This window comes from Podarcis pityusensis (assembly GCF_964106645.2).
Source record: "Podarcis pityusensis genome assembly, chromosome: 2".
NCBI classification, from domain to species: Eukaryota; Metazoa; Chordata; class Lepidosauria; order Squamata; family Lacertidae; genus Podarcis; species Podarcis pityusensis.
Genome location: NC_138029.1, coordinates 21699910 through 21714590, shown reverse-complemented (window position 1 = coordinate 21714590; position 14681 = coordinate 21699910). Strand labels below are relative to the sequence as shown.

Here is a 14681-nt window from a genome sequence, read left to right as displayed (position 1 = left end):
GCAATTCTTAGAACAGCCCTGTGAAATTTGATTAGCATTATTTGCCATCAGATTGCAAATGGAGAAGGAGCTGAGGCTGAGAACCTCAGCGGCTTGTTTAAAGATTTCCCCATAGGCTTGACATCCGAGGAGAGATTAGAACGCAGGGCTTTCCAACACGTGGTTCCCACTTTGCTACTGCTCTACACCACCACCAATATTTTAAGGTAAAGGTAAAGGGACCCCTGACCATTAGGTCCAGTCGTGACCAACTCTAGGGTTGCGGCGCTCATCTCGCTTTATTGGCCAAGGGAGCCGGCGTACAGCTTCCGGGTCATGTGGCCAGCATGACAAAGCCACTTCTGGTGAACCAGAGCAGCGCACGGAAATGCCGTTTACCTTCCCACCGGAGTGGTACCTATTTATCTACTTGCACTTTGATGTACTTTTGAACTGCTAGGTTGGCAGGAGCAGGGACCGAGCAACGGGAGCTCACCCCGTCGCGGGGATTTGAACCGCCGACCTTCTGATCAGCAAGTCCTAGGCTCTGTGGTTTAACCAATATTCTACTGGGCTTTTTCAGCTGTGGCTCCGATTTGGTGGAACGCTCTGTCACAAGAGACTAGGGCCCTGCGGGACTGGACATCTTTCCACAGGGCCTGGAAGACAGAGCCGTTCCACCAGGCCTTTGGCCAGGGCACAGCCTGACTCCCTCCTTTGGCAATCCTCACAGAACTCTAGCCCAATGGTTGCCTGATCTGGCTTTGCTCCTGTCCTCCAGCGCCGCAGCGAGATAGTTCTAATTCCATTCCACAGATAACGCATCATCATTGCACACATCCTTATACACTGAGTCCACTCCCTTACAGTATCCATTCCTCACAGATCTCTGGCGGCGGTGTCAGCAGCTCAAATTCTTCCTTATAAAGACGATGGATAAGCCGTGCTGCAGTGGCGTAAGGAATCATAGAATCATAGAATCATAGAGTTGGAAGAGACCACAAGGGCCATCGAGTCCAACCCCCTGGCAAGCAGGAAACACCATCAGAGCACTCGTGACATATGGTTGTCAAGCCTCTGCTTAAAGACCTCCAAAGAAGGAGACTCCACCACACTCCTTGGCAGCAAATTCCACTGTCGAACAGCTCTTACTTGTCAGGAAGTTCTTCCTAATGTTTAGGTGGAATCTTCTTTCTTGTAGTTTGGATCCATTGCTCTGTGTCCGCTTCTCTGGAGCAGCAGAAAACAACCTTTCTCCCTCCTCTATGTGACATCCTTTTATATATTTGAACATGGCTATCATATCACCCCTTAACCTCCTCTTCTCCAGGCTAAACATGCCCAGCTCCCTTAGCCGTTCCTCATAAGGCATCGTTTCCAGGCCTTTGACCATTTTGGTTGCCCTCCTCTGGACACGTTCCAGTTTGTCAGGAGGGGGAGATGTTGGCAGCCAGAGGGGACGGGACAGAAAAAAAGCAAATAAAATAACATATAAAAAATGTAGTAGTGTGATAATAGGTCTTGCTTGGTTTTTCAGGGCAAAGATGAGCATTAGGTTGGGAGTTCCAGGATCAAAACACCCAGTGTGAAGTTCCTTTTTAGAAAAGCATCTGTTGGAGGGACAATTTAAACGGAACAATTTAAACGCTCTCTCTTTGTGTGTGTTTGCAGAAGGCTTAACCTCTGCTTTCCATTTTAATTCACCACCCCCTTTAGTTGCCGTTATTCCTGAAGGAGCAAACATATCAGCACAATTTTTTTTGCCCATATTGCTTTCCTGTTTTCTTTTTTTTAATTAATAGCAGCTCCCAGAGGCAGGTACAATTTGCACTATGCCAATAAAGGCTGAATGAATGAATGAATGTACAATTTGGGTCACAACTACAGCATTGTGGGGGACAGTGCGAGTTGGCCCCCCATCCAAATCAAGACCCCATTCCATGGCTGCTATTTTTGAAGAATATTGCATTGACATTCCAACCGCAGGATTTCCAACATACCGTTGTAGTCTGGCCCTCAGAACATTGTTTCCCCAAGCTTTTAGGCTGCTGTTGACACTTCTTTTAAAAATAGCATTAATCTGAATCATGAAAACGATTACATGCTTATGATCCATTACCTCCAGGGGGAAATCTATACACATAGATGTGTTTAGGGCTGGGGAGGTTTACGGTCCAAATCCTGAGCAAACTTACTGGGTTTTACAAAATCAGAAAGCACACAAGCAAATTTACGATTGCCTAACTAGGTGCTTTTGCACACATTGCGTGGGCATTTAAAAAATACACACCCAACAACCAAAGTGCACAGTACTTAATTTTCTTAATAGAATCAACAAATCATAAGGCAGGAACAAATAAAAAAGGGGACATTTACTGGTATGAATGAGAAAGACCAAAATTGCTCTTCAGTCGTACACCAATTCAAGTAAGTGCAGGTGTGGGCTACAAATGAGAGAAAAATGGACTAACAGTTAAATAATGCTCAAATGTGGACAGGTCCACAGTTACTTTTCTACTGTACCAAACCAGGGCCAGCCAATTCCAAATTGCCTTGGGCTCAGAGGCGGAGCTAGCTGCTCTGGCACCTGGGGGCGGGGCTGGCTGTATGCGGGGGCAGGGCGAGCATCTCAGGGGGGTGGGGGTGATGTCACCCACCCTCAGGGATGACACCCAGGGCAGACAGCTCCCACCACATCCCCTTCCTCTGCCAGTGCTTGGGCTACAGAAATCCAGGGATTCCAGGCTAGGAGAAAAGCCCTAAGACCTACAGTGGTACTTCGGGTTACATACACTTCAGGTTACATATGCTTCAGGTTACAGACTCTGCTAACCCAGAAATAGTACCTCGGGTTAAGAACTTTGCTTCAGGATGAGAACAGAAATCGTGCTCCGGCGGTGTGGCAGCAGCAGGAGGCCCCATTAGCTAAAGTGGTGCTTCCGATTAAGAAGAGTTTCAGGTTAAGAAAGGACCTCCGGAATGAATTAAGTATGTAACCAGAGGTACCACTGTAGTAGAATCACAACCACCCACTTTCCACTCCAGACTATTGGGAAACTGAATTACAGACTCTGCCCCACCCCATTCTGTGGAAGTGAATTTATACTCCCTTCACTTGTACTGAAAAAAGAAAACCCAACAGAATCAGAATAACCCTTTAGGGGGAAATGCAAGCCCTCCATCACTACGAGATGTGTAAAAATGTTCCACTGTGGCAAAATACCTCAAGCTAACACACCCTAGGATATATAGGCATAATCACATCACATGGTTTTTTAAAAACTGACATAATCATAGGAGAAGCCGCTAATGAAATGCGGCAATGGATCAAAATCCTGTCTGTCCAGCTTCTCCATGCTAAAAGAGCTCCCTGTGTCATCCAAGTGGTTTTGAAATGTCAACCCTAAACAGGGCCAGAAGCCGCCCCCCAATCTGCTGCCCAACATCTTGTCTTGCCTCTTTCCACCCTGTCGCAAGCTTTCTGACCCACCAGTTAGGATTTGCACACACCCCTAGATTATGCACACAGGAATAATAACTCCTCTTTAGATTTTGTTTCAAGGGCACCTGCGTCCCAATAATAATAATAAATTTTATTTATACCCCGCCCTCCCCAGCTAAGACCAGGCTCAGGGCGGCTAACACCAAATATAAAAACAATTGATTGAAATACAGCTTAAAAAACAAGATTAAAATACAACATTAAAACATTAAAACTGTAGACCCAGGTTAGCCCTCAGGCCAGTGATGCTGTAGCCCAGAATCTTAGACAACTCTGGTGAGATTCCTAGTGAGCAGTAGGGTAGGGAGCCACGGGGGTGTGTCTATGGGGTGGCACAGGGGTCTGTACTGCAGCATAGTGGCTGCTGTGTGTCGGGGGTTGAGATTATGGGCGGCAGGGGAAATTAAGGGACCACGGCGGTTGTTGGATGTTTTATGTGCTAGCTGAGCCACTTGCCGTACCTGAAACCGGTGGCCGGTTTATTGCACGATGGGGATAAATTGCCCTGCCTTGCGCTGAGGAATGTAGGAATGAAAAAATCCCAGCAGCTTGCCCAGGTACAGCTATGAGCAGGAGGGAATTTGTGTCTACTCAAAGGAAAGAGACATGCACGGCAGCAGCTAAGCATAAAAGCTAGTTGTCCACTAATCTGGCCTTCTGCCTTTCCGAGCCTGTTTCATCTTAGGGGAAAGCGGAAGGTTGTGTTTTTGTTTTTTAACGTTGCCACGTTGCAAAAAGGGATGAAAATAGAAAGCCTTGTCTTTGCAGTTTTGTGCACCACAGTGCTTCCGGAGGCCTGCGAGTAGGATAAATTTTTTCTTGTGGCACCACCTTCTGGAAGCAACTGGAAGCAACAGCCACAAAGATAACTGATATCACTGTTATCACTGATAAAGCAAATTATCTGTTCAGTGTGAGGCCTTAGCACAAAACAATCTGATTCTAACTGTGCTTACTTGGAAGTGCCACTGATTCCTCTGAAAAGTTAGCTTAGGGTGTCATCCTTTGGCTTTGCCAATAATAAATTTGTTGCAGCGATGAGGCTTTTCATCTCTCTCTCTCTTTTTTTTAAAGCATACAACAGATTCTGCCCTCCAAATTATACTTTGTGGAGGGAATAGCCCTGGAAACATTCCATGGTTGAACATGGGGGTGTTCTTCTGATGCAAGGTTCACCAACTTGGTGCCCAGGGGCACCCAATGGGCAGCCCTCAGGTTGTTGTTGGTTTTTCAATAGGGAGGAAAATTGGATTTGTTGTTTTTTTTTAAGTGAGGGGAAATAGCATGCACTTCCTTCATCAATGGGGGTTCTTTCTGAATGTGTAGGTGCTGAGCGTGCTCCATGGGAGACTGAGAGAAATGCACCTGGGCAGAGAGACAGGGATGTTTGTGTGTCTTATATGTGAGAGATGCAGGTGGCGCTGTGGTCTAAATCACCGAGTCTCTTGGGCTTGCCGATTGGAAGGTTGGCGGTTCGAATCCCTGGGATGCAGTGTTCTCCCATTGCTCTGATCCAGCTCCTGCCAACCTAGCAGTTTGAAAGCACACCAGTGCAAGTAGATAAATAGGTAGTGCTGTGGTGTTTCCATGTGCTCTGGTTTCCGTCATGGTGTTCCATTATGCCAGAAGTGATTTAGTCATGCTGGCCATATGACCCGGAAAGCTGTCTGTGGGTAAATGCCAGCTCCCTCGGCCTGAAAGCGAGATGAGCCCTGCAACCCTATAGTGGCCTTTGACTGGACTTAACCATCCAGGGGTCCTTTACCTTTACCTTGTATGTGAAATGTGTGTGAGAGAGAGAAAGTGGTGTATTGACCTTGTATATTTTTGCTGGTCCTAGAGAATATTCCCTGTTCTCCTTAGACAGCATCATTGTGTGCGGACTGGGGTGGTGGCAAAATTAATATTGTACAGTCTTCACAATCAGGACCAGCAGGGTATTGATGACTTCCCCCCAGAAGTATGAGGCTATTGGCAGGCAGGCGGAGGCAGGGAACAATCATAGAATCATAGAATCATAGAGTTGGAAGAGACCACAAGGGCCATCGAGTCCAACCCCCTGCCAAGCAGGAAACACCATCAGAGCACTCCTGACAAATGGTTGTCAAGCCTCTGCTTAAAGACCTCCAAAGAAGGAGACTCCACCACACTCCTTGGCAGCAAATTCCACTGTCAAACAGCTCTTACTGTCAGGAAGTTCTTCCTAATGTTTAGGTGGCATCTTCTTTCTTGTAGTTTGGATCCATTGCTCTGTGTCTGCTTCTCTGGAGCAGCAGAAAACAACCTTTCTCCCTCCTCTATGTGACATCCTTTTATATATTTGAACATGGCTATCATATCACCCCTTAACCGCCTCTTCTCCAGGCTAAACATGCCCAGCTCCCTTAGCCGTTCCTCATAAGGCATCGTTTCCAGGCCTTTGACCATTTTGGTTGCCCTCCTCTGGACACGTTCCAGTTTGTCAGTGTCCTTCTTGAACTGTGGTGCCCAGAACTGGACACAGTACTCCAGGTGAGGTCTGACCAGAGCAGAATACAGTGGCACTATTACTTCCCTTGATCTGCACCCTCTCTAATTTTGTGTTGTGCCATGCCCCTATGGCAGCCATTTGGGACTTGGCACCCTCCGTACTGTCTCAAAATTCAAAATATGCACCAAAAAATGTTGGTCATCCCCATCATTCCTCTTTGTTGACTCTGCTGCCTGGGGCTGATGGGAGTTGGAGTCCAACACTGTACAGTGGTACCTCTGGTTACGTACTTAATTCGTTCCGGAGGTCCGTTCTTAACCTGAAACTGTTCTTAACCTGAAGCACCACTTTAGCTAATGGGGCCTCCTGCTGCCTCCGCGCTGCCGCCACCGCACAATTTCTGTTCTCATCCTGAAGCAAAGTTCTTAACTTGAAGCACTATTTCTGAGTTAGCGGAGTCTGTAACCTGAAGCGTATGTAACCTGACGCGTATGTAACGCGAGGTACCACTGTATTGGAGGGTCACAGTTTCCCATCCCTGGCTTAGAGCATAATTTGTAATTTCTAAAACCCAATGGAAATCCAACTCACTACTCCTGTATGGTATCATGGTATGGGCAGAAAAAAACGCCCTTCCAGTCTCAGAGCAAAGCATTGCCCTCTGGCACCCAGACTCATGGGAGATGATTTTCAACATCCATAAATTCCTTCTGCGTTCCAGGGAAACTGAGAGAGAGAGTCAAGCTGGGGAAGAATCATAGGCTTGCCACGGGAAAGCAAAGCAACATAGCTCGCCTGTTGGCATTCTGGGCCCAAACATTCCTCATAAATCAACAGGACCTCGGAGGACACTATTGGATCGTTGCCCAAGCTCCACATCGTGGGCACAGACAGCATGAGGTTTCGGCCCCCTATCTCACTTCAGCTTGCCTTGGAATTTGGAAAAACAGCACTGGGAAATTCACACACATCTATTCAGAGTTATCTTTTCTTTAGCTGGTCGGAAAATGCTGTTAAATCAAGGGAATAAAATATGCAAACTCACATACCCATGCAGAGAATGTTAACAGACCTTGCCTATTTTTAGACGTTCCCAGCACGATGGATAACCCTAGTTAGAATGGAACATCAGATTCTCACTGTAGTCATTTTGGGGAGAAATTCCTAGTAAATCATTGGCATTCACCTCCCTCACTGAGGGGCTTTCTCATTTGCTCCCTGCCCATGTTTGCGAGGCTTAATTCCTGTTTTGCTTCAACATTTGTTTTTATTCCGAAGTTCCTGCTGTGCAGGGTGGACTTCCTCATTTGCAAATCCACCACAGTGTGTGATTTATCTCTCTGCTAAACAAAAGGGCAACACCAGTTGACGCCAGTGTGGTGTAGTGGCTAAGAGTGGTAGTCACGTAATCTGGGGAACTGGGTTCGTGTCTCCGCTCCTCCACATGCAGCTGCTGGGTGACCTAGGGCCAGTCACACTTCTTTGAAGTCTCTCAGCCCCACTCACCTCACAGAGTGTTTGTTGTGGGGGAGGAAGGGAAAGGAGATTGTTAGCAGCTTTGAGACTCCTGAAGGGGAGTGAAAGGCGGGATATCAAATCCAAACCCTTCTTCTTCTTCTTCTTCTTGATGAAAGCCATAGGACCTGAATCAAACCATGCATATTGTTGCATTTCATGACAGATTTCCTGTTAAATGTTATTATTATTTAATTCAGGAAATGTGTTCTTGGGGTGTGTGTGAAAGGATTCACCCACCTTAAATGAATAACAGCCCCTTCCTTCAGTTATTTTCCCTTGGCACTTGTCCCGGGGGCGTGGTGTACGTCCTGGGGGCGTGGGTTGCGCGGCGAGCAGTATGCGCTCTGGGGGGTGCCGCCGATCAGGAGCCGGCATCTTGTCACCCACCCTTTGGAATGGCACCCGGGGTGGCCCTCCTCCTGCCCCCCTCAGATTGCTCCTGCCTCAGTGTCCAGGCTGAACGATGGGGGTGGAGACGTACCTTCAGGTATACTGGGCTGAGAGGCCATTTAGGGCTTTAAAGGTGTAGCAGGAACCCCCCACCCCAATCATTCAGTTTGTACAAACTTCACACACTCACACTCACACACTACATATGCCACACTTCTGTTATAAATTCATAGAAAAATCAACCATACATCGGATTTGCACTCTTCCATTTTTATTTTACTCCATATGACAAGGACTATCAAAGGGGGGTGGCTTGGTTCTGGTCAGCCATAATCCCTTCACCATCCCAGCACATCCACAGGAGCCCTGCCCAGTTGCTATGCCAACCCTGATGGTCCTAGACAGAAGACCATCAATGGGAGTGGGAGTGGATTCAGCATGGACTGAAACAAAGGACAATGATCAGATCTTCCCTCTGGGGGCAGGAAACTGCCAACTCCCCTTTGTCTCCTGGAAGTGACTCATGGGCAGGGGGAAAGGAGGAACCAGCCAGGTGACAGGACACTCAGGTTACCACCACAACTCCTCCCTCAACCCCTCCTTTCTGTAATGTATGCATGATGTTTCTGGGGGTGGGCTTGACCTAGAGGACGGGAATTTCAAAAGTTTTTATAAGGTCTTGCACACCATCTTTCTGTGTCTTTCCTCTCTCCTGCAAGTGAGGGGAACACCCTGTTGCAACAGTTCAATAAAGGCCAAGCCTACAGGCTGCTGTTTTGCTCCAAGTTATCCTGGTTGGTGTCTTTGTTTTTGTCCAAGGGAGCCCTCGGATTTTTCTGGTAACAAAGGTCAACACCAACACTTTGAATTGTGCTTGGAAATGTACTGGGAGCCAATGTAGGTCTTTCAGGATTTGGGTCATTAGCATGCACACCCTTATACAAAGGACCATCTAATTGTTTATAACTATGGTGAGTAGGAAGGGACGCGGGTGGCGCTGTGGGTTAAACCACAGAGCCTAGGACTTGCCGATCAGAAGGTCAGCAGTTCAAATCCCCGCAACGGGGTGAGCTCCCGTTGATCGGTCCCTGCTCCTGCCAACCTAGCAGTTCGAAAGCACATCAAAGTGCAAGTAGTTAAATAGGGACTGCTCGGGCGGGAAGGTAAACGGCGTTTCCATGCGCTGCTCTGGTTTGCCAGAAGCGGCTTAGTCCTGCTGGCCACATGACCCGGAAGCTGTACGCCGGCTCCCTCGGCCAATAAAGCGAGATGAGCGCTGCAACCCCAGAGTCGGTCACGGCTGGACCTAACGGTCAGGGGTCCCTTTACCTTTACCTTTAACCCTGGTTTAAGCAGCCATTTGGAGCCAAGCTTATATATCTGAGTTTCTAACACTGATGGGAAATATGTTGGCTTGAAAGCCCATAGGTCCACTGCCAATTATTGTGCTAGATGGGCCACTAGTCCCATCAGGTATGAGGCAGTTGCCTCTGCCAATGAATTTTATCTCCCCCAACCAAAGGCATGGGGCCATGGTGAACGAACAGAACATCTCTTTCCTGGTTGCTTGGCTTGTTTTGCTGCCAGCTCCGGGACAAACCTTTGTCCTCGCTCTTCCCACGATAGAGCAAACCCCTGGGAGTGCATAAAACCCTCAGTGGTTATGTGGCAGTCCTTTCTCACGGTTGGCTTGAAACGCTGGCCAAAGATCATTATGCCTAGTTGCTAGCAGCGTGTATACAAGGGCAAATGGGTAAGGGAGCTGTGTGGGAATAATGGGACCAGTAACAAAGCATATTGGGCATGCAAAGATGTGGTTGGGCCCCTTCTGTTTAACGAGTCATTTAAAAAGGATGTTGGGTGGGTGGGGATGCGCTGCAATCCTTTGGTTTTTCCAAAGCTGCTCTGTGTGTGTTCTGTTATGAACTGGGGGAGAAAATACATATTTGGCTTAGATGGATGGGAGAAAAGGCTTTTCCCCTGAATGGGTTTCTCAGCTGCCTTGTACAGTTCACCCCAGGCCTCTCCTGCTGGGGAGAATAGAGCTGGCACAAGGAATCACCATCCCTGGCCCTATGCCTGAGCACAGTGTGGGTGGCTGAGGACAGAGAAGGAATGCAGTCAATGAAATGTGACTGGAGATAACTAGTTAGAGCAGTTCAGAGAGAGAAGGCTTTGCATGCCCAGAGGAGAAGACTATGAAGGGAAAATAATCTATGCTGAGATTCTAGCTCGGGGTCAGCAAACTTTTTCAGTAGGGGGCCGGTCCACTGTCCCTCAGACCTTGTGGGCAGCCGGACTATATTTTTTTTTGGGGGGGGAAATGAACGAATTCTTATGCCCCACAAATAACCCAGAGATGCATTTTAAATACAGTGGTACCTCAGATTAAGTACTTAATTTGTTCCGGACGTCCATTCTTAACCTGAAACTGTTCTTAACCTGAAGCACCACTTTAGCTAATGGGGCCTCCCGCTGCTGCCGCGCCGCCAGACCATGATTTCTGTTCTCATCCTGAAGCAAAGTTCTTAACCTGAGGTAATATTTATGGATTAGCGGAGTCTGTAACCTGAAGCGTATGTAACCCGAGGTACCACTGTAAAAGGACACATTCTACTCATGTAAAAACACGCTGATTTCCAGACCATCAGCGGGCCAGATTTAGAAGGCGATTGGGCCGGATCCGGCCCCGGGCTTTAGTTTGCCTACCCATGTTCTAGCTCTTTCCGAGGGTTGTATAAAACTAAGTTTTACTAGGGCAGAGACCCACTGAAATTAACTTTGTCATGTCTATTAATTTCAGTGTGTCTACTTCTGGGCATAATTCATCTTGAATATGAGTGCAGTGTAAGAATTGGCTTCCTTCTTGTAAAGCAACCACTTTGGGTAATTACTCCTTGATTTTTTACAAAAAGAAAGCCTTGATAGATCAGACCAGAAGTCCACTTGTTGTATTATTGTCTTTCCAACAGTGCTCATCCTGATGCTTGGGAGAAGTTGATGAACTGGGTATTATTTTTATTTACTGAATTTATATACCGCCCTATACCCAGAGGTCTCAGGGCTATTCACAGAACAAGATCAACATAAAATCCACAATATATATAAATAATTTAATATAATATATGAATGTAACAGCACACACCCCCAGCCTGTTTCTTGACCCCAGCATTTGGTATTCAAAAGTATCTGGCATTTATAAGTGAATTCATGATGTACCTCATGCGCAAGAGGAAGAACCCTGGTTGGGGGAATCCCAAGGTTTGGAGCAGGGGAACCTGTCAAAAAATAATTCTAACAGGTGGGAAATTCCAATACAGCTCAAAGAATATGTTGTGTAAACTGAGCCCTGGTTGACTTGGAAGGGATGAGAATGGAATGGAGTGTGCTGAAAGAGGCATGGCTGGCTGGAATACTGCAACATTTTCTTGCAGATGCCACAGCTAATATGTTTTGAAAGACATCTAACGCCTGCTCCAGAATCAAACGTATCAAATCCCTGTACATCTATTTTCTCTGCTCTTTCTGCTCCGGGTACTAAATAAACATCAGAGCAAGCAGCACCTTTCAGGCACACTACCTCCCCCTGCCCCAGGTTAGATTTTAATTGTTTCGTGAGAAGGTATATTAGATTTTTATAGCATAGCTGCATCTAGGCCACATTGCACCACACTAGATTATGTTGTAAACCGCAACATAAGGCAACAGACTTATTAATGCAACAAACTTCAGTTAGCATCCAGTCCCAGGAATTCCCAAGGTCTTACAAAGAGGACAGACAGCCAATTGTTTTTAAAAACAAAAAGAAAGTTTCTTCCCAGAAACAGAGCTAGGCCCATGGGATGCAAATTTGTGGCTAGAGCATGGGTAGGCAAACTAAGGCCCGGGGGCCGGATCTGGCCCAATCACCTTCTAAATCCGGCCCATGGAGGGTCCGGGAATCAGCGTGTTTTTACATGAGTAGAATGTGTCCTTTTATTTAAAATGAATCTCTGGGTTATTTGTGGGACCGCCTGGTGTTTTACATGAGTAGAATGTGTCCTTTTATTTAAAATGAATCTCTGGGTTATTTGTGGGACTGCCTGGTGTTTTACATAAGTAGAATGTGTGCTTTTATTTATAATGCATCTCCGGGTTATGTGTGGGGCATAGGAATTCGTTCATTTTCCCCTCCAAAATATAGTCCGGCCCCCCACAAGGTCTGAGGGACAGTGGACCGGCCCCCTGCTGAAAAGGTTTGCTGACCCCTGGGCTAGAGGAACAGAGACATTTAGGGAACGATTGACAGATGTGGAGAGGCACCTTGTATTTAACAGTAGTGGGGAATACTGCATAGCGCATAGACTGATGGAGACTTACCCTTCCAAGAGTTGTGGTATGGACTCCATGTTCTAGGTAAAGGTAAAAAGGTAAACAATCCCTGGATGGTTAAGTCCAGTCAAAGGCGACTATGGAGTTGCGGCATTCATCTTGCTTTCAGGCCGAGGGAGCCGGCGTTTGTCCACAGACAGCTTTCCGAGTCATGTGGCCAGCATGACTAAACCGCTTCTGGTGCAATGGGACACCGTGATGGAAGCCAGAGTGCACGGAAATGCTGTTTACCTTCCCACCGCAGCGGTACCTATCTATCTACTTGCGCTGGCGTGCTTTCAAACTGCTAGGTTGGCAGGAGCTGGGACAGAGCAACGGGAGCTCACCCCGTTGTCGGGATTCGAACCGCCGACCTTCTGATCAGCAAGCCCAAGAGACTCAGTGGTTTGGACTACAGCATGGTGGTGGCATTAATCGAGAGGCGCCAACAAATATTTTTGAGCTGCTGGTGTTTCCAGTGCTTTGAGATCTGTGGGGACAGAAGCTATGGTTTCAAGCACCTATTTAGGATCAGGATGCAAGCCTGTACGAATTGCTTTACTTTATCCGTAAGACCGTAAAAAGAGCCTGCTGCATAAGGCAGATGGCCCAGCTAATCCAACAAACTTTCCCAACGCCTTGCAAAGCTCTGGGAGTGGCTGTCTTGATCTGATCTTGCTATTGTATGTTTCCTTCCTGAGAAGAGGGTCTTTTCTTATCAGGGGAGTAAATTCACCTCATTATTGCACCCATTCCTCTCTCAAGAACAACAGTCACATCCTGGGGAAAGAGCTACATCATGTGTGTCAACAATGTGTTAGCTAGTTAATAATAATAATAATAATAATAATAATAATAATAATATATTTATACCCCACCCATCTGACTGGGTTTCCCCAGCCACTCTGGGTGGCTTCCAACTGAATATTAAAAACAATACAGCGTCAGACATTAAAAACTTCCCTAAATAGGGCCACCTTCAGTTGTCTTTTAAAAGTAAAATAGTTGTATATTGCCTTGACATCTGCTGGGACGGCATTCCACAGGGAAGGCACCACTACCGTGAAGGCCCTCTGCCTGGTTCCCTGTAACCTCACTTCTCGCAGTGAGGGAACCGCCAGAAGGCCCTTGGCGCTGGACCTCAGTGTCTGGGCTGAATGATGGGGGTGGAGATGCTCTTTCAGGTATACTGGACTGAGGCCGTTTAGGGCTTTTATGGTCAGCACCATCACTTTGAATTGTGCTTGGAAACGTACTGGGAGTCAATGAAGAACTTTCAGGACTGGTGTTATATGGAGATGCAGCAGAGAATAAATAGGCGGGGGGGGGGGATTGGATACCCTCTGGTTGACGTCTCCTTCCAGCAGTGGATTATTTCCAATCTCTGAACTAGTTGAAAGGAAGGGAGGGGGCAACTGGGATAAATTGTAAGGGAGAATGGGAGGGTGGCCGGGTAACCATCCACTCCATCTACAGATTCCCCTTTGCCAATTCCCCATCACAACAATAGTATCACAAGTCAAACATTAAGTCTTGCTAGATGTAGTAAAGTTTGATTCAAAGCCAGATACATGTTCATAGGACATGCCAGGACATGGGTTCCCTCCACACCTCCCGCCTGCAGCATGTATGCACATGTGAAACAGTCACATGTGACAATCTACATGCAGGGAACACTTTTTTCTTACACACGTTTCCAGTGATTTCAGTAGTCCTTACTTCCTGGTTACATGCACAGAGATTTATTACACTTATGTTTAGGAAGGTCAATGCATCAAATCAAATCTGGACCTTTTTTTAGGAGCGATTCCTCCACCGCCGCCATCCTGCTCCTTTTGCACTCAGAGTTTAGTTTAACAACCTGCAATTTCAGAGAGTCCCTGAAATAGCTTCCAGATCTGCAGCACAGATTGCCGCCTTGCTTTCAGCTATCAACTGATTTGATTGTATGTGTGTGTCACTCAAGAAGACTTGCCCAGAGGCACAAATGTTGATCTGGAAAAAGCCACAGGGGAAAAATGCTTATTTATTTATGAACATGAATGACAACTGGGACATATCCTCAGGGCACAACCATCCTGGAGTGCTGTGGGGGAATGAAGATGGCAGGTTGCTTTAATTGCAGCGAGACCCCGTAGGTCAGGTAACAGCTATCAACATTAAATCAGCCTAAAGCAGGGCTGGGAGCCCTTGCACGGCAGAGAATCAGCTTGCAAGATTTCTCACGAGACTGCAGAATTGGATATAACAGTAGGAAGATCTGGGGGAAGGACATAAAAACAATAAAGTCTTTGTGCTCAGTCCAATACTTCAGTCATGGCCCAACGCATCCCTCAAGAACCACAGGCAGGAAGAGCTTTCTCAGATAAGAATAAGTCATTTTATTTAAGATGGAATTAACTTTCAAGTAAGACATGCTGTGGGTTAAACCACAGAGCCTAGAGCTTGCCGATCAGAAGGTCAGCAGTTCAA

The 14681-nt window shown here is 46.8% G+C and overlaps 1 protein-coding gene across 1 annotated transcript in view; it reads right to left on the bottom strand.

Moving 5' to 3' along the window:
- LOC308470986 (tubulin alpha-1A chain) overlaps window positions 1-14681 on the bottom strand; it is an 85091-nt gene that overhangs the window by 36320 nt on the left and 34090 nt on the right. The gene's annotated exons all lie outside the window — the stretch shown is intronic.